At 41.6% G+C, this 19196-nt stretch overlaps 1 protein-coding gene across 4 annotated transcripts in view; it reads right to left on the bottom strand.

Annotated features, from left to right (window-relative positions):
• flna (filamin A, alpha (actin binding protein 280)) overlaps positions 1-18733 on the bottom strand; it is a 136280-nt gene extending 117547 nt beyond the window's left edge. For all 4 annotated transcript variants that reach the window (XM_034172055.1, XM_034172058.1, XM_034172057.1 and 1 more), the window contains exon 1: positions 18523-18733. The gene's annotated coding sequence lies outside the window, so the exon portion shown is untranslated. The remainder of the gene's footprint in view (positions 1-18522) is intronic.
• Positions 18734-19196: the final 463 nt, after the last annotated feature.

Here is a 19196-nt window from a genome sequence, read left to right as displayed (position 1 = left end):
CACACACACACACACACACACACACACACACACAGCATGCGTCTGCTCACTGTGGTCCTCCTGTGTGGATAATTTGACTGCATTTTCACAGCTTTCCTTACGTTGCAAATTTGCCACAGACGTGTCACCTGGGCATTGTTAAAGCTACACGTATGATGTCAGTGGAAACTAACGGCAGCAGACAAACTGAGAAGTGATGCAAATGTGATCTGCAGCTGAAATAATACTTTGGCACTCAGGCTCAATCAGACACGACGGAGGAATGTGGCCTGGACGCAGGAGTCTGCAGAGAAAAGTGTTGTTTCTTTGGAATGTGCCAATTAAACATCAGACAAAATCACAGGGCGGGGACAGAAAGAGCTGACCTAAAGATATGAAAAGGTTTCAGCATCTGAAGACTCTCAGACCTGCGCTCTGCCTCCCTCTAGTGGTCCACACCAGTGCTGCACCTGTGCTTGTTCACTCCTGTCTGTCTCTAAAATCCTCCCACATACAGCAGAGGCCTTAAAGGACCATTCATTATTTTCATCATTTTCAAGGTATTACAAAATATGCAACTTTTCAAGTCAAACCTACCCCCCCCCCCCCCCCCCCCCAGGTCATACAAGGAAGATGTTGATTTTGACATGAATGAGTCATACTTTTTCAACAACCATCACATTTTTATTCCATCATATCAAGTCATTTGGGTGTTTATTCCTTTTATTCTGCATGCCTTATTAAATAAAACAGCTTGTGTTGAGAAGCCAACATTTTTTCAAAGTGACAGTCAACATCTTGTCAATTGAGTATTCTGGAATACAGGGTACTTATCCCTCTATCAAGACCAAAATTCAAGCGTTTTTCAAGGAAATCTCTAATGCTTCATTCACATCAATAACATTTTATAACAAGAAAATAGAACATTTAGCATAATTAGTAATTACCTTGAAACATAATGGCTAATGTTCAATTGCAAAGTGTAAGATGTAAAAATTGGACACATGTTGGGCACATTCAGCAAGAATGAATGAACAAATAGGGAAGTGTGACTGAGACACAGCCACAAATCCACCCCCCACCCCCTCCCCTTTTACAAAATCCTGGATCTTCCTCTGACAAGTGTGTTTGTTATGATCATAGAGGTCGATAGTGATGGAGTCTCTTCCATGGCCGGTCAGGTGGAGGGGGTGAGATGAGAAGTCCCTTTCGCTGACTGTGTTTCATCTCATGGCACACCTAACAGGACTGAATCTTTTGCATGATTTCAGATGAGATGCCTGGCCACCACACGGGGGTATTGGCTCATTCTCTGCACTTCGTCAGACCTTGAGGTCTATTGTGAATCTGGTCCAGGAGCTCCCCTCTCAACACATCTGGAATTACCATCTGGCTTCCCCTGGTAACAATACCACTGTATTCAGTGAGTCACCTCTAATAGGGAAATATTCCCTGGTTGCTGCTGGGACATTACCAACATACTCTGGCCACCCTGATTTCATATAGTGCAGCACCACCTGTCAGCTGCTGTGGCTGGTGGTAAGCATATTATCAATGACAGCGGCTGCAAAACACATCACATCCGAGTAAGTGGCATTCTCCATTTCCAGGCACCATAGCAGACTCTGGGAGAGAGTATCAGCCATTGTCTTCCCTGGTGTGTCAGTGTGAACCTCATGCATCTCATGAGAAGCCATTTGGCACCATACTGGAACATTTTCCAAGTCCTTTTTGTTCACGAGTGGCACTAAGGGCTCATGATCGGTGACCAACTTGAAGTTTTCAAGACCACTCAGATACTTCTCAAATCTTTCACAGGCTCAGACCTTTGCCAAACATTGTTTTTCAATATGGGCATATGTGACTTTAGCCTCAGACAGGTGACGTGAGCACTATGCTACGGGTTACCATTCCCTGTCATGTAGTTGCAGCCGCGCCCCACCTCTGCCATAGCTGCTGGTATCAGCTGAGACAGCAGTGGGTCAATTCACATCATGGAATTTCAAGACTGGAGAGGTGAACAGAATGTCTTTGATGCACTGAAAAGTGTCTTGCTTTAGGTGGTCCCATGTGTAGACTGACTTGGATCCCAATAGTTCATATAGTGGCTGACCCGCTGTTGACAGATTGGGAATGTACTTTCCTAGGTAGCTGAACATGCCCAGAATACATTTTAGGTCTCACACCTAATTTCTCAGTCACTTGACCCAGGAAGTGAAGCGGGTTCTGTCTGAAAACACATTTTTCTTTGTTCAGCTTCAGGCCGTCCACTTCTATTCTCTCTAACACCTTGCTGAGACACTGGTCATGCTGCTCCGGAGTGTCTCCATAAACTAGTATATCATCCATATAGACGGCCACATCTTCAAGTCCTTTGAGGGTTTCAGCCATTTTCTGTTGAAAACTCTCTGGGGTGCTTGTGATCCCAAATGGGGGACATTTGAAGGTGTATCTCCCAACGGGTGTTATAAAGATGGTTAACTTGCTGCTTTCTGGGTTTAGAGGTATCTCCCAAAATTCTGAGGCAGTGTCTAGCGATGTAAACATGGTTGCGTCACTCAGCTTTGCAGCGAATTCCTCTGCAGTAGGAAGGGTGTATGCTCTGTCCTTATAGCCTCATTTAACCTCTTCAAGTCCATGCAGATGCACACAATTCCATTTTTTATTGGAACTGATACCATTCTAACAGCATGAATGACATACACCGGGAATGAGTATGACCTTCTTTTGTATTTTTTGGTGGCTTGAAATTTCCCAAAATAGTCCAACTGACCACCCGGACTGCATAGTGTGATGTCAGAGTGCACTAATTTCTTATCAAGTCTTTAACATGTTGAATGTCTCTTCTCCCATAATGTTTGCATCTGCACCTGTGTCAATTTTGAATTTCACTGGTGTAGCGCCGATCATAAACTGTACAATCCAGTGTTCCTTATTTCTGTTTGTATTTGTGATTACACCTAAGAAGTATGGTGTCTGTCAAACAGTCTCTGTCACTTCTGTGCTGGATTTACTGAGACATCTCTTTCCCTAGTGATCCACCTTTTTGCACTTATTGCATGATGATCTCAGGACTGGACACTTTTCCTGATCTCTGTGCTTCACTTTTCCACACATTCCATATTCTGAGTCTCCGTGCTTCCTGCTTTCTCTCTTTTTTTTGATTCCCCCCTGGGTTTCCCCTCTTCCTGCTGCTTTTTCTTGTATTTCCTGCACTGTAGCGCATGCCTCCCCCTGCTGGTGGACTTGGAGTGCAACCTCCTCTGACTGGTGGATGGTCTGAACAGTCTGGGCCTGAGTCAGATCAGCCAACAGCTGCAATCCACGTGACAGTTCTTTTTCAAGAATGTCCACAACAATGGGATCCCATATATGTTCATCTCTGTTTACGCCAAACACAGTGTTCTGATGAGTCATAAAGAACTCTGATAAACATTTCAGCTTTTTGACCGGGCTGCTGTGGTCTCTGATAGAAACAGGCAAGCTTGTGAATCACATTCCTTTTGGGATAGAAGTGCTTGTCATATTTTCATAACATGATGTCAAACTTCTTCTTATCCACATCCTCCAGAAACATGAAGGACTTGAAAATGTATCCAGCCTCAGGGGCCACGGTGTAAATTAATGAAGTGACCTGAACTTCGCCATCATCTTTATTCAGTTTAGTTGCCACTCAATACAGCTGGAAATGTTGCTTCCAGTCAGCCCATTCGATCAAACTATCAAAAGCAAAACTTGCCGGGTGATTAAACTTGGTGTACGAAGCGACACGTCCGTCAAGCACTTCTGAGACCATGTAAAAGATTTCAGTGTCCACGCAAGTTTATAGCGATTACATACTTTCTTATTTTACTGAGCAAACTTGTAAACAGGAGCAGAGACAGATGAAAGTAGCGTCAAAACATAACCGTACTTCCTTGATGTCAGCGAAAGACGTTGCATTCATGGTAGTGTGGTAAATAAAACACTTAAAAGCATATTCCACCATTTACATGTGTACATTATATGTTAGAGTAGTCTAAGTGATTAAAAAAAAAGCACTGTGATTAATTGTGGGCAGATGTATACGCTCTGCAGCCTCCTCCTGCAGTCCTTCACGGGAGCCTGTGTGGGACATCACGGCTGTGGGCACAGCTAACCAAAAAGTTAGCTTCGATAACAGCTAATCAGCTAACTGAAAAGTTATGTTTTATAAAGCTAAACCAATAAATCACCCAAAGATTTGTTGTGTTTTATAAGTGTAATAAAGGTTTACAATCAAAAATAGGCAAGGAAAAAATAAAGCGAAAAATAATTTTCCACACACATTTATTCAAAACACACAGCAAACTATAATAAACAACTGTTTTGACACTTTATAAAGATAATTTGAGGTCTTGTGTGAAAGACTGTACAACAGAAGGGTTCAAACAATAAACACAAATCCACATTTTGAACAATATATACAAAATGCTCTATGCGTTTTGTTGTCCATTGATATGGTAAACAGTGCTTTACACAGAGAAAGCAACAGAATTATCCAGTAACATTCACATGCAAAGTAGTGGAGCAATCCTGATAGTTACACACTCTTTGTTTGAGCATGTGAGATTGTCATCAGAGGCTCTCCATCTGCTTTCACTGATTGCTGTGTGTAATGGCGCAGGGCGCACTGGATGTACTCGTTGGAGCACCCAGGGGGCTATTCAAACGGGCCAACTAGTAACATATCACTCCTGAAAACGATCTTTGGCTTTTCACGTGAGGTAAATCTGCCCTACGATTGGATTTTGGAAAACCATGTGACGGTGAACCAATTCTGATTGGACACTCACATTGCGCACCTCATCACACAGCTTCTATGAGGAGTACAAAGATGGCCGATGGCTGGCTCGAAAGTCTGCGGAGTTAACTTTTCAGCAAAAAAAAAAAAGTAAGTTTCTATCTCATATCATTAAAAAGTTACTTATAATTTAGTAAAGCTTGGTCTTAGCTGTCGCATACGGCCCCAGAGGGTTAACTGTTAAAGCTTTATTTACTTCACCTGCAAAAACATGTTAGCGATCTAAAAATTATCGGAGCAAAATTTATCGGAATATAATTGGTTCGATGATGGTTTTCAAAGTTATCTGAAAAGCTAATTTGATAATGAAACATTAGCTTCAATAATTAGCAGTTAGCGGATTAGCGGAACTGTGCCCACCACTGATTTCAAATATTGAATTAATCTTCCATCCATTATGTTATAACAAACTAGTAAATAATTATGCTGTGTTCTGCTGGTGGAATGCACAGAGAACAGTGTGCACAGTTGTCTCTGTGCTTTCCAATTAAATGGATTATCCACGGTGTCTGGATTTGCATTATTTACAAAATAGGGCTCCTGTTATTACATTTTGGGCACATATTACAAAATGGCCCGTTATGACAGAAAGGGTTGTTGCAAGGCACCGATGCAGCTGTGGCATTTGCATTAGAATATCTTAGATATTATTTGGTGCTGAAATGATTAAACATGACTCTGTTCTCTCAGCCTGTGAGGTATGTGTGCACATCTTCACATCTCAGTGCAGCCTGTCAGCCACAAACTGAGCAGAGCAGAAAAAAGGAAGTTAGATGAACAATGCATTCAAAGCCACAAACCACACTGACAGTGAAGAAAAAGTGAAAAATACAGATTGCAGCAGCGTCGTAAGCCACCAGGCTTCCTGAGTGTGTGTGTGTGTGTGTGTGTGTGTGTGTGTGTGTGTGTGTGTGTGTGTGTGTGTGTGTGTGTGTGTGTGTGTGTGTGTGTGTGTGTGTGTGTTGTCACATGTCAATTCAGGACAAGACGTCTCCATGACATTGTTGTGGATGTTTAGAGACTTTGGCACTGCCACTAATGTAAGCTGTCCATGAACACCTCACTGTGACAACATGCTGTGATGAATGACGCAGTGATATTTGCCAAAATTTAGTCTTTAATCATCAGAAGACAATGACGACACATTTGTTTTTCCATCTCTTTTGGCCTGCAGGAATGTTATGATCTCATTTTGATATAATGTGGCAACAAAAGAAGCTGGAAACCACTTTTCTGTAAGTTACAACATCACTGTGAGCGTGAAAAAGACAAACTAGGCATGTTTAGTCAGCGACAATATGGTCTTTAAAAGTCAAACCTGCTCAATATGACAAACTTGTGTTAGAAATTGACATTTGACTGCAATAAGTATCATTCCTGCAATCAAATATGTGACACACACACACACACATGCACCAATTTTCCCTGCAATTATCACAGCAATCTTAATAGAGTTAATCAGTTGGTGTCTCATTCAGTCAGTGGGTCCATAGCATTTCCGTAAAACTACTGCATGTTCAGCTCTGAACGTTTTAGTTCGGCTAGAGGTGATGACTAGTGACCCTCCTAATGTGGGCCATGCCGACATCTTTGCATGTTGCACAGTGACCATAACATCAGATACAAATACAAATACTGGTTGCTTGTGAAACCTTGTTGATACTCTTTGGGTCCTAAGGGCCACTAAGCTGTCAATCAGCAAAACCCCTCTCCTAATTCTGGATCAAATTCTGTAACGGATGATCTCTAGAGTAATGACCTATGGTACGATCAGGTCAGTTAGATTAGATTAGACAGACCTTTATTAATCCCTTGGGAAGACTCCCTCAGGGAAATTGAGGTTCCAGCAGCAATGTATAGCAGCACACAGGGTAAAAGTACACAAAGTATCAAAAGTAGAAGTAAAAAACTATTTGCAAAATGTAAATACAGATATAAATACAGAAATACTGCTTGCTGCTGACTTACTGGCTACTTCTGTTCCTCTCGTTCACATTCCGTCTGTCCCCTGTTACTCCTACTCCCCCCGAGTGAGGAGTTGTACAGTCTGATGGCCTGAGGAGCAAAGGAGTTTTTCAGTCTGTTGGTCCTGCACTTGTAACTGCAGTTGTAGATTGTGTCAGTATATATTGTGCCGAGCTCAAGTAATATAATCTGTATGAGTCAAAATAGGATTTTGCACTCATAGACTCTGTGACCTAATTAATATGCAAATCATGTCACTGTTGCTATGGTTGCTATGATGAACAATAAATGAAGACGATGATATTACATGGTAAATGGACTGCATTTATATAGCGCTTTTCCATCTGCATCAGACACTCAAAGTGCTTTATAATAATGCCTCACATTCACCCTGATGTCAGGGTGCTGCCATACAAGGCGCTCACTATACACTGGGACCAACTAGGGGATTAAGGACCTTGCCCAACGGCTCTTAGTGATTTTCTGGTCATGCTGGGATTTGAACCAAGGACCCTCTGGTCTCAAGCCCAATGCCTAACCATTAGACCATCACCTCCCCCATATTAAATGTGTAAATTTGTTATATTAAAAGGAATGAATTGTTCTGAGTTTCATATTGTAATTTTTTTTTAAGATCAAAGAACACAAGTTTAAAAATTAGTGTATAAAGTACCTTGATTAGAAAACAGTAAAACCACAACAGTGTGAGTGAATATATATATATATATATGTATGTATGTATGTATGTATGTATGTGTGTGTGTGTGTGTGTGTGTGTGTGTGTATGTAAAAATCGATATTTTAAAATTGCTTTCAGAGAGATGCAACACTCTTGAAATAGCTAAGCTATTGAAGTGTGATGACCAAACAATTTTTTTTTTTTTTTTGTTGCCAATACTCAACAGGCAATTCAAAATGCAAGGTGCTCAACTCCACTCCAGGAGCAACCTGGGGTTTTAAAGATCTGAGGGGAATTTGAAATGAGGATTCTCTGGTCTCAAACCCACAGCTTTAACCGCTAACCGCTATAGTACAGCAGTTAAAGCAGAAAAAATCATGCAAATTATTGATTGGGTTAATAGGGTTCTAAAAAGGAATAGTTTGCACCATCTGTTATGCTTAGTTGTCATGTTACGGGGTGACATATGTCACATGTCATAGAATCCAATGGATGTCGACCTTGTTTGACCTTTACTTTGGAGATCAAACATTCAAAAACTAGTCAAAACTATTTCATCTATTAATCCTTTTGACCCCTGTACAAACTGAAACTGACCTTTGTGACCATTTTTGCTGTTTTTTACCCCATAACTCCAGAACATTCAGTCATAGACAGTCCAAACTATACGTGTTTGGAATAATTATGATTAGACAAATAATGTGGTGTATTTTTCAACATGATTGAAAGATTTTTACATTTTGACCTCTGTGTAATTCTTCATTGACCCCTAGCTGACTACAGCTGGGATGGTTATCATACAAATGGATCAAAATCAGTAGTTAGAACCTCTAATCAACTTAATTACTCATCATGAGCAAGATTATCTTAATGGTGCGCTACAGATGTTCTATTTATACAGTGAGGAAAATAAGTATTTGAACACCCTGCGTTTTTGCAAGTTCTCCCACTTAGAAATCATGGAGGGGTCTGAAATTTTCATCTTAGGTGCATGTCCACTGTGAGAGACATAATCTAAAAAAAAAAAAAAATCCAGAAATCACAATGTATATTTTTTTAATAATTTATTTGTATGTTACTGCTGCAAATAAGTATTTGAACACCTGTGAAAATCAATGTTAATATTTGGTACAGTAGCATTTGTTTGCAATGACAGAGGTCAAACGTTTCCTGTAGTTTTTCACCAGGTTTGCACACACTGCAGCAGGGATTTTGGTCCACTCTTCCATACAGATCTTCTCCAAATCTTTCAGGTTTGGAGTTTCAGCTCCCTCCAAAGATTTTCTGTTGAGTTCAGGTCTGGAGACTGGCCAGGCCACTCCAGGATCTTGAAATGCTTCTTACGGAGCCCCTCCTTAGTAGCCCTGGCTGTGTGTTTGGGGTCATTGTCATGCTGGAAGACCCAGCCATGACCCATCTTCAATGCTCTTACTGAGGGAAGGAGGTTGTTTGCCAAAATCTCACAATACATGACCCCATCCATCCTCCCTTCAATACGGTGCAGTCGTTTTGTCCCCTTTGCAGAAGAGCACCCCCAGAGTATGATGTTTCCACCCCTATGCTTCACGGTTGGGATGGTTTTTTTGGGGTTGTTCTCATCCTCTAAACATGGTAAGTGGAGTTGATTCCATGAAGCTCTATTCTGGTCTTATCTGACCACATGACCTTCTCCCATGCCTCCTGTGGATCATCCAGATGGTCACTGGTGAACTTCAAACGGGCCTGGACATGTGCTGGCTTGAGCAGGGAGACCTTGCTGCCCTGCAGGATTTTAAACCATGACAGAATCATGTGTTACTAATGTAATCTTTGTGACTGTGGTCCCAGCTCTCTTCAGGTCATTGACCAGGTCCTCCTGTGTAGTTCTGAGCTTTCTCAGAATCATCCTTACCCCACAAAGTGAGATCTTGCATGGAATCCCAGACCGAGGGAGATTGACAGTCATCTTGTGTTTCTTCCACTTTCTAATAAATCATCATAACAGTTGTTGTCTTCTACCAAGCTGCTTGCCTGTTGTCCTGTAGTCCATCCCAGCCTTGTGCAGGTCTACAGTTTTGTCCCTGGTGTCCTTAGACAGCTCTTTGGTCTTGGCTATGGTGGACAGGTTGGAGTGTGATTGATTGAGTGTGTGAACAGGTGTCTTTAACAAGTTCAAACAGGTGCAATTAATACAGGTAAAGAGTGCAGAATAAGAGGGCTTCTTAAAGAAAAATTAACAGGTCTGTGAGAGCCAGAAATCTTGCTGGTTGGTACAGTAGTGTTCAGAATAATAGTAGTGCTATGTGACTAAAAAGATTAATCCAGGTTTTGAGTATATTTCTTATGGTTACATGGGAAACATGGTACCAGTAGATTCAGTAGATTCTCACAAATCCAACAAGACCAAGCATTCATGATATGCACACTCTTAAGGCTATGAAATTGGGCTATTTGTTGTGTGGGCCTTCAGAAGAGGAGGTACTGCTGGCCCACCACCACCAGATGGCGCCCTGCCTGGAGTGCGGGCTTCAGGCTCGAGAGGGCGCTGCCGCCACGGACACAGCCGGGGGTGACGGCTGTTACTCATCATCTCATGACAGCTGTCACCCATCTACACTTCATCATTCTCCTCCATAAAAACCGGACTTCATCTCCACCTCGTTGCCGAGATATCATCTACCAGTAGAGGTAACTTTCTCAGCCGTTGTTTTTGTCTTTTCAGACAGTGTTTGCTTCTGTATTGTTTGCAGTCAGTTCTGTGAGTGCTCGCAGCTGGAGGCTGAGTTTGTGATACGTGGAGAGCTGACGTCTTCGCTCCCCACGCCAAACTGTTGATAAGTACTCATTACTACTGCACGTGCCAGTTTTCTGGATTAGAGGTGGAGGTGGAATTCCCACCATTTGTTATTACTGGGTGTGCACACACCCACCTTTGATTGTTTCTGCTCCTCGCCAGCAGTACCAGATCCGACGCTCGGAGACGGTGGCCACCTGGGGACTCGGGACTTGGCAGCTCCAGTATTCTCCAGGTTCAGTGGCGGAGGAAATTGTGTGGTTCCGGTTCTTCTCAGGACAGACGTCTTCTATCCTCGAGCCTGCCCACACGTCACCTTTGTGTTTGACTATTGTCTTACATTCTGTAATCTGTTGTATTGTGGTTGTGCTCATTCACAACAGTAAAAGTGTTCATTTTTGACTCTATCATTGTCCGTTCATTTACGCCCCCTGTTGTGGGTCCATGTCACGACACTTTCCCAACACTATTAGTAAAAAAAAGTAGAAAAGGGGGTGTTCACAATAATAGCAGTGTGGCATTCAGTCAGTGAGTTCATCAATTTTGTGGAACAAACAGGTGTGAATCAGGTGTCCCCTATTTAAGGATGAAGCCAGCACCTGTTGAACATGCTTTTCTTTTTGAAAGCCTGAGAAAAAATGGGACGTTCAAGACATTGTTCAGAAGAAGATCTTCACTTAGCCTGGAAAAAGAGTCTGTTGCTCTATAAAAAAGCCCTCCGTAAAGCTAGGACATCTTTCTACTCATCACTAATTGAAAAAAATAAGAACAACCCCAGGTTTCTTTTCAGCACTGTAGCCAGGCTGACAAAGAGTCAGAGCTCTATTGAGCTGAGTATTCCATTAACTTTAACTAGTAATGACTTCATGACTTTCTTTGCTAACAAAATTTTAACTATTAGAGAAAAAATTACTCATAACCATCCCAAAGACATATCGTTATCTTTGGCTGCTTTCAGTGATGCCGGTATTTGTGTTGGGAAGGTGTCGTAGCACGGACCCACAACAGGGGGCGCAAATGAACGGACAATGAATAAGCCAAAAAGGTAACAATTTAATGTTGCGATAATACACAACGAAACGTACTATAATCTGCACAGTCAATTTAACACCAGGTGACGTGTGGGCAGGCTCGAAGATAGAAGACCCCCGACGAGAGAGAAGCTGCGTCCCACACGGCTTCCACCACCAACGGCCTGAAGAACACCGGAGCCGCCAAGTCCCGAGTCCCCAGGTGGCCTCTGTCTTCGGCTGTCGACCCTGGTACTGCTGGCAGAAAGCAGAAATATGATGAGTGAGTGTGAGTCCGCACACTCAGTAAATCCACAGTTAGCGAGGGAGGAAGCGCCTCCACCTCCAAGCACACACTCGTGCAGCTCCTGTTTGAGCACTTATCTGGGTGGGAGGTGTTGCGAAGCCGTCGCTGAACACCTCAAACGCCACCTCCACAGACGAGTCTCACCGACAGGAAAACGGCTGCAAAGAAGAGTTTAGACAGATATACAGTCTTAAGTTCACAGAGAAATTACCTTGATAATGGTAGTCGATTTCTCGGCGGGGAGGTGGAGTTGCAGTCCGGCTTTTATGGTGGTGATGATGAATGAGTGACAGCTGGTGCAGAGGATGAGTGACAGCTGTCACTTCTTCTGGGTCTGGCGCCCTCTCGTGCTTGGAGCCCGCACTCCAAGCAGGGCGCCCTCTGGTGGTGGTGGGCCAGCAGTACCTCCTCTTCAGCGGCCCACACAACAATTTGGTTAGACTCTTTCTCTCCGATTGTTCTGTCTGAGTTATTTTCATTACTTACTTCATCCAAACCATCAACATGTTTATTAGACCCCATTCCTACCAGGCTGCTCAAGGAAGCCCTACCATTATTTAATGCTTCGATCTTAAATATGATCAATCTATCTTTGTTAGTTGGCTATGTACCACAGGCTTTTAAGGTGGCAGTAATTAAACCATTACTTAAAAAGCCATCACTTGACCCAGCTATCTTAGCTAATTATAGGCCAATCTCCAACCTTCCTTTTCTCTCAAAAATTCTTGAAAGGGTAGTTGTAAAACAGCTAACTGATCATCTGCAGAGGAATGGTCTATTTGAAGAGTTTCAGTCAGGTTTTAGAATTCATCATAGTACAGAAACAGCATTAGTGAAGGTTACAAATGATCTTCTTATGGCCTCGGACAGTGGACTCATCTCTGTGCTTGTTCTGTTAGACCTCAGTGCTGCTTTTGATACTGTTGACCATAAAATTTTATTACAGAGATTAGAGCATGCCATAGGTATTAAAGGCACTGCGCTGCGGTGGTTTGAATCATATTTGTCTAATAGATTACAATTTGTTCATGTAAATGGGGAATCTTCTTCACAGACTAAAGTTAATTATGGAGTTCCATAAGGTTCTGTGCTAGGACCAATTTTATTCACTTTATACATGCTTCCCTTAGGCAGTATTATTAGACGGTATTGCTTAAATTTTCATTGTTACGCAGATGATACCCAGCTTTATCTATCCATGAAGCCAGAGGACACACACCAATTAGCTAAACTGCAGGATTGTCTTACAGACATAAAGACATGGATGACCTCTAATTTCCTGCTTTTAAACTCAGATAAAACTGAAGTTATTGTACTTGGCCCCACAAATCTTAGAAACATGGTGTCTAACCAGATCCTTACTCTGGATGGCATTACCCTGACCTCTAGTAATACTGTGAGAAATCTTGGAGTCATTTTTGATCAGGATATGTCATTCAAAGTGCATATTAAACAAATATGTAGGACTGCTTTTTTGCATTTACGCAATATCTCTAAAATCAGAAAGGTCTTGTCTCAGAGTGATGCTGAAAAACTAATTCATGCATTTATTTCCTCTAGGCTGTAATTCATTATTATCAGGTTGTCCTAAAAGTTCCCTAAAAAGCCTTCAGTTAATTCAAAATGCTGCAGCTAGAGTACTAACGGGGGACTAGAAGGAGAGAGCATATCTCACCCATATTGGCCTCTCTTCATTGGCTTTCTGTTAATTCTAGAATAGAATTTAAAATTCTTCTTCTTACTTATAAGGTTTTGAATAATCAGGTCCCATCTTATCTTAGGGACCTCGTAGTACCATATCACCCCAATAGAGCGCTTCGCTCTCAGACTGCAGGCTTACTTGTAGTTCCTAGGGTTTGTAAGAGTAGAATGGGAGGCAGAGCCTTCAGCTTTCAGGCTCCTCTCCTGTGGAACCAGCTCCCAATTCAGATCAGGGAGACAGACACCCTCTCTACTTTTAAGATTAGGCTTAAAACTTTCCTTTTTGCTAAAGCTTATAGTTAGGGCTGGATCAGGTGACCCTGAACCATCCCTTAGTTATGCTGCTATAGACGTAGACTGCTGGGGGGTTCCCATGATGCACTGTTTCTTTCTCTTTTTGCTCTGTATGCACCACTCTGCATTTAATCATTAGTGATCGATCTCTGCTCCCCTCCACAGCATGTCTTTTTCCTGGTTCTCTCCCTCAGCCCCAACCAGTCCCAGCAGAAGACTGCCCCTCCCTGAGCCTGGTTCTGCTGGAGGTTTCTTCCTGTTAAAAGGGAGTTTTTCCTTCCCACTGTAGCCAAGTGCTTGCTCACAGGGGGTCGTTTTGACCGTTGGGGTTTTACATAATTATTGTATGGCCTTGCCTTACAATATAAAGCGCCTTGGGGCAACTGTTTGTTGTGATTTGGCGCTATATAAAAAAATTGATTGATTGATTGATTGATTGAAGAACAGTGTAGTTTGATTAAAAAGTTGACTGGAGAGGGGAAAACGTATACACAGGTGCAAAAAATTATAGGCTGTTCATCTACAGTGATCTCCAATGCTTTAAAATGGACAATAAAACCAGAGACGCGTGGAACAAAATGGAAAACAACCATCAAAATGGATAGAAGAATAACCAGAATGGCAAAGGCTCACCCATTGATCAGCTCCAGGATGATCAAAGACAGTCTGGAGTTACCTGTAAATGCTGTGACAGTTAGAAGACACCTGTGTGAAGCTAATTTATTTGCAAGAATCCCCCGCAAAGTCCCTCTGTTAAATAAAAGACATGCAGAAGAGGTTACAATTTTCCAAAGAACACATCAACTGGCCTAAAGAGAAATGGAGGAATATTTTGTGGACTGATGAGAGTAAAATTGTTCTTTTTGGGTCCAAGGGCCGCAGACAGTTTGTGAGACGACCCCCAAACTCTGAATTCAAGCCACAGTTCACAGTGAAGACAGTGAAGCATGGTGGTGCAAGCATCATGATATGGGCATGTTTCTCCTACTATGGTGTTGGGCCTATATATCGCATACCAGGTATCATGGATCAGTTTGGCCATAGGTTTAAAGGCCCAAGGTGTAGGACAAAACGCTACAGGAGTAGTTTTGTCCCAGCTGCAATTGTGCATTTGAACAAATCTTAGTAGGTTTTGCACATATTTATATATTTATTTACTTATTTGCCCTTTGCACATCAGTTTTATGTTTTTTCCTGATGCTTCTTTTTTAGTGGTTTAGTAAGCTTGTGAGTCCCCGGTGATGTTTGTGTTACATTTTGTTTTGCATATGTTCTTTGTTAGTGTTTTTAGTGTTTTCATTGTTATTGTTGTGTTTGACTAACATGGACGCCCTTTTCTGTTTGCTGCAAGTCAAATCTACCTACGGGTACGAAAAAAGTCACCTGAACCTGAGGTCATGTTGCCTTATGCTGAAGAGGACATGCCCTTGAAATGGGTGTTTCAACAAGACAATGACCCCAAGCACACTAGTAAACCAGCAAAATCTTGGTTCCAAACCAACAAAATTAATGCCTCGCAGATGTGAAGAAATCATGAAAAATTGTGGTTATATAACTAAATACTAGTTTAGTGATTCACAGGATTGTTAAAAAAGCAGTTTGCACATAATAGTTTTGAGTTTGTAGCGTCAACAGCAGATGCTACTATTATTGTGAGCACCCCCTTTTCTATATATATATATATTTTTTTTTACTAATAACCCAATTTCATAGCCTTAAGAGTGTGCATATCATGAATGCTTGGTCTTGTTGGATTTGTGAGAATCTACTGAATCTACTGGTACCTTGTTTCCCATGTAACAATAAGAAATATACTCAAAACCTGGATTAATCTTTTTAGTCACATAGCACTACTATTATTCTGAACACTACTGTTGGTGTTCAAATACTTATTTGCAGCAGTAACATACAAATAAATTATTAAAAATCATACATTGTGATTTCCGTTTTTTTTTTTTTTTTTTTTTTTTTTTTTTAGATTATGTCTCTCACAGTGGACATACACCTAAGATGAAAATTTCAGACCGCTCCATGATTTCTAAGTGGGAGAACTTGCAAAAACGCAGGGTGTTCAAATACTTATTTTCCTCACTGTAGCTGTCCCTCAACCTCTTTGGCAGTAAACCTTGCTCCTGATATAATTTTTATTTTAATTTAATGTTAAGGATTTACATAAATACACAAATAAATGCCTATTTAGAATAGTTATAAATAGTTAAATATCATATGCACTCCTTCATTAAAGAAACCCAGCTTTACTTGTCACAGATCTATGATGACAGTGCAAAGAAAAAAATAGTTAAAAACTATTTTCAAACATCAATCGTAATCAAAGTGAAGGTGTGAATCAGTCATGCTGTTTTGGTGTCATATTGCCCAGCTCGAGTCATACCTGTGATATATTAAGTAATAATTATGAGCGAATGAGTCATAATTATGATCTAGCATGTCAGTGTTGTGAAATTCTGTCATAGTTACAAATTGCTACCTCATAGATGATACATTAATTGTAACAGTGAGATGCCAGGTTACAATTATGAAACATTGACTAATAATTATGACATGTTTAAGAGTTAATGAGTTGTACCAATTTTGAAGATGTTCCTAAGTTTAGTTCCAAAGGTAGCTCGGCGCAGGCTCAGGGTCCATTTTTCATATGCTGAGTTCACTTGAAGTGCACACTGAGTTGTGTGCCGTTCCACCAAGGTGTGCCAAGCTTACCCTGAGCTGTGCTGAGCGCTGTGCCAGGTTCCTACTGACTTGTGAGCTAGTCGTCCCTGCTACTTGGGAAGGCTTAGCACCAATCTCAGCCAGTGGAACTTAATCATATTGGAAATACTAAATCAAAATTATCAGATACTAAATTGTAATTCTGAAACACAGTAAACAAAGTAATAGTTAGGAGCTGATAAGTCACAATTATGATATGGTAACTTACAAGCATCTAAATCATAATTACAAGTCAGAATTGAAACACTTGAAACAAGTTAAAAGAGGCAAGTCATAATTCTAAAATATTAAATCATAATTATGAGATGTGAAGCAATATTCATGCAGAGATAATTTACAGTTACAAAGATAAGTCATAATAAGATGTCATGACACAATATCTAAGATGCGCTCTAGTCATAATTAGAGGTTGTTCAATCATAATCATGGCAAATAATATTAAGCTGCAATTATGTGGCTTAAAAAAGAGCAAAGTTAAAATTTTGTGAAAAGTAAGTCACAATTATAAGAAAGGCTATTAATTGAAATGATAGTAAATCATATTATTTGGCATCTCGACTTGATGTTACAATTATATTTCACGATTCAAACATGTCATGGCAGTATTTCATAATTAGTTATTGCACTGTAACCTTTAAATATGACATTCGTGATTTCATATGGATGCACATTCCTGAACCATCCAGCAGGCGGCAGCACGGCATGTCATATATTACTTTTTATGTGGTAAGTGAAATAATGTTTGAAACATGGGTATTAAAAAGGTTTGAGTTTTGAGTTTGCCCTGACTCACTGCAGTGCCAATGTTAAATGTTTGTATTCTTCTCATTCACATGTTCTACCCATTGTTAAATTCCAGTTTTAGTATCCTGTTCCATTTCATGTCATATCTGGTGACATAGCAGGTTTTATGTTTCTCCCCACAGTTCCTATATTAGGTTTTTAGTCAACATGAAGGCAGGTGATGCATCCAGCAGACATTTCATAGGATAAACAAAGCTGCTTTTTCAGGTGATCTGGTGTATCAAAGTTCAAGACATTGTAATCACTTTGTCCTCATTATATGCCATTGTAAGATGGAGTTGGACAATATAATCACATTTTTTTGTGTCTGATTTATTGCTTACACAAGCTGTTTGCAATGGACTAACCCACCCACCCATCTAATTTTTAGCTCAGGACTCGATCTATCTTCAGGTGAAGGGGACCAGCATTTGGTTGGTTGTGCTGAAGGCACCTCACCATTGTCCATGGGGTCCATGTGTATACCCCCCCCCCCCCCACACACACACCCCATAAGATAAAAAAAATCTATAGCATTTTTCCTGTATTCAAAGGCAATCTGAAAAGCTAAATGCTGACTGTCTTGTCATTGTTTTTAATACACAATTTTGATCTTGGACACTGGAAATCTTTTAATTCTGTGTGCACTGCTCATCAATCAGCCTGTGTTTATCCAAGACCTGTACAATATTTTATCACACTTTTGGTCAGTGGCTGAAGGGGATTGCAGGCTCCTCCACCCTGCTTTAGATTCGCCACTGTAGCCGATGTCCCGCACGCAAAATGGCCAAAAAGCAAAGTGAAGGGCTTTTTTTTCTTTTCAAATCAAGCAAACTAGCCTCCACACATCCAAAAATGTACCCCGCAGTGCGTCAGGTGCGCGTGGCGCACGGTTTTTCTGGCGGTGTAAGACCCTCTGCAGGCGGAGGAGGGCGCTCCCAGTAAGCAGCAGGAACGCAGCAGCCAGGGTTCGTGGATTGCCTTTTTTGGTGCGCAGCCTCTTCTTATTGTACCACCGACTGCACTCTGCAGTCTCTGCGAGTGTACACATTCGCATACGCACACACGCCTGCGCGTTAGTGCGTAAAGATTTAGTCTATAGCTATGGATGAGTTCCACTGCGAGGTTCACACCAAGTGTGAGCGCCGCGCACGGTCTCAAAACACACACACAGTTTATTGCAATGCGTGTGAAGGAACAAACGAGTGACAAATGACCAACTCAGCGTCCGCGAGAAAAAAAACTTCATATGGCACTTTAATGGCGCGTAAAGGTGTGGCGCACCTTTAGCTGCGCACCGGTAACAGTCACAGAGCGTGAGACAAAAAAAAAAAAAAAAAAAACACTTAATGACAACCTGCACAGAAAGCAAAAGCAGACGCAAGAGGAAAGGTTCACGCTAAAATAAAGAAAATCCGCAAAGTGACGCGTAAAGCAGAGCGCGTGAACTCAGCATCTCCATCACTCTGCGCCACTAACCTGCGAGATGGATCCGATGTGTCCGGTCAGTCAGAGCGCATAGCCTGAAGTCCGTCGGTCAAAGTGTGCGTGTGAGTGTGTGCTGCGCTCACGCTCCGCGCGTCCCGCTGCGGGGGAGATGGGTTGCACTGGTGGCGCAAAGAAAGCCGCTGTCCCTTTTCCGTTGGATCCTCTCTGGTCTCCACCGGGACGGCCTTAATTGGTAATCGGGTGAGGCATCAGAGGCGGTGGGGGTGTTCGAGCCTCGTTCTCATCGGTTTTTACATAGGTGACGTCATGACCGCGCCTTCGGGATTTTAAAGGTATGATGTCACCGGCCTATGGGTGCCCCCCGCTCCTCCACATCTCTTTTATTTTGGTAATGGGGTGTGGACAGATATTCAGCTTGTGTGTGACGGATGCACAACTCTTTACATCTTTCTGCACCTTCTTTTGTCTTTCCTGCTTTTGTTCACAACCTGTAGATCTTCTTTTATGACTTTACTGTGAACCACCAGGAAGTTTATTCAGAATCACTGCAGGGTTTTATTCATTTTAGGTCAACTTACCAGTTATCATTTTTAGGTAATTTCAGATCGTGTGCTTTTTTTTAACACTAATCACGGCAAAATATGATGTGTTCTGCTCACATCTGACTGTTTGTGAGAAAATACTTTTTCAGTAAATGAAAGTGA

This window comes from Thalassophryne amazonica, chromosome 6, assembly GCF_902500255.1.
Source record: "Thalassophryne amazonica chromosome 6, fThaAma1.1, whole genome shotgun sequence".
Taxonomy (NCBI): Eukaryota; Metazoa; Chordata; class Actinopteri; order Batrachoidiformes; family Batrachoididae; genus Thalassophryne; species Thalassophryne amazonica.
Note: the sequence above shows the minus strand (reverse complement) of the source record. Positions and strands in the feature narration are given on the sequence as shown.